At 37.3% G+C, this 1,358-nt stretch overlaps 1 protein-coding gene across 1 annotated transcript in view; it reads right to left on the reverse strand.

The window, feature by feature from the left end:
* Positions 1-1,358, reverse strand: part of LOC108316766 (lymphocyte antigen 75) — a 145,377-nt gene that overhangs the window by 15,522 nt on the left and 128,497 nt on the right.

Genomic DNA, 1,358 nt, shown 5'->3' on the forward strand with positions numbered 1-1,358 from the left:
AGGCTGGAGTGCAATGGTGTGATCTCAACTCACCACAACCTCTGCCTCCTGGGTTCAAGCAATTCTCCCACCTCAGCCTCCCAAGCAGCTGGGATTGCAGGCATGCACCACCATGCCCAGCTATTTTTGTATTTTTAGTATTGATGGGGTTTCTCCGTGTTGGTTAGGCTTGTTTCGAACTCCCAACCTCATGTGATCCGCCCACCTTGGCCTCCCAAGGTGCTAGATTACAGGCGTGAGCCACCACACCTGGCCTTAACAGCCCTGTTTTTATGAATTCAAACAGCATATCCTCAATTCCACTATGACCAACTCACATATCTTCTATGAAAAAACTTCCTACCACTTATACTAGCATTCTGCATATGAAATATCTCAATGCCTGTTCTAATTTCCAGCACCTCACCCCAAACATAGGAAATATGTCTGACAAAAGAATTACTCTAATAAATAATAGAGGTTAAACTCTTCTTATTTCTAGAACTATAGGAGTTGAATCTACCTGAGAATCCAAAATTCTCCGTGCTACCTATTACACCGCATCCTAGAGTAAGGTCAGCTAAATAAGCTATCGGGTCCATACCCCAAAAATGTTGCTTTTACCCTTCCTGTACTAATTAACCCGTTACCTCAACTTATTATTTCCCTTAATATTTTCACAGAAACTCTTATCACAGTGCTAGGCTCACACTGATTTCTCAAGTGTGAAGATGAGAGATGGTGGTCTTGCTATGTTGACCAGGCTGCCTTAGCCTCACAACGTGCTGGGATTACAAGCATGAGCCACTGCACCCAGCCCACATTTTGAAAATTTAGGTTTCCTTAATGAGAAAACATTTATTTTTTAAAACTTAAAACAACAAACTTTGTGTAGTGATTTAACAAATTACATCAAAATACTTTTGTGGGCCAGGATAATTCTGTTCATTAAAAAACCTTCTGATGGGTCAGAAGAAAATACTTTAACTCCAAATGAATTATAAACTATGATGTAGTTTTTGTTTGCCTAAACAAAGGATGATAGTTCTTATGGAGAATCTAATTCTTTGTAAAGTAACATGAGGATTCTAGAATTATACATGATTATTCTTCACCACTTCTGCTCACTCAATTCACATGTAAAGAGATTATAATAATTCCTTTGAACAACAAGGAATTTTTGGTCTCTCGCAAACACTAAGCAGATAGACTAAAAGTATGCCTGTTTCATGTGATCTGGCCTTACCTCCTAAATGTAAGAGAATTACAATTTGAATTCCAAGAGACTTGAGAGTAAACCATCCTATTAAAACATTCTGAGGTCTTATTCCCTATATAAATATATATATATATATATATATATATATATATATATATAT

The sequence above is a fragment of the Cebus imitator genome, unplaced genomic scaffold (genome assembly GCF_001604975.1).
Source record: "Cebus imitator isolate Cc_AM_T3 unplaced genomic scaffold, Cebus_imitator-1.0 Scaffold10, whole genome shotgun sequence".
In the NCBI taxonomy this organism is placed as follows: Eukaryota; Metazoa; Chordata; class Mammalia; order Primates; family Cebidae; genus Cebus; species Cebus imitator.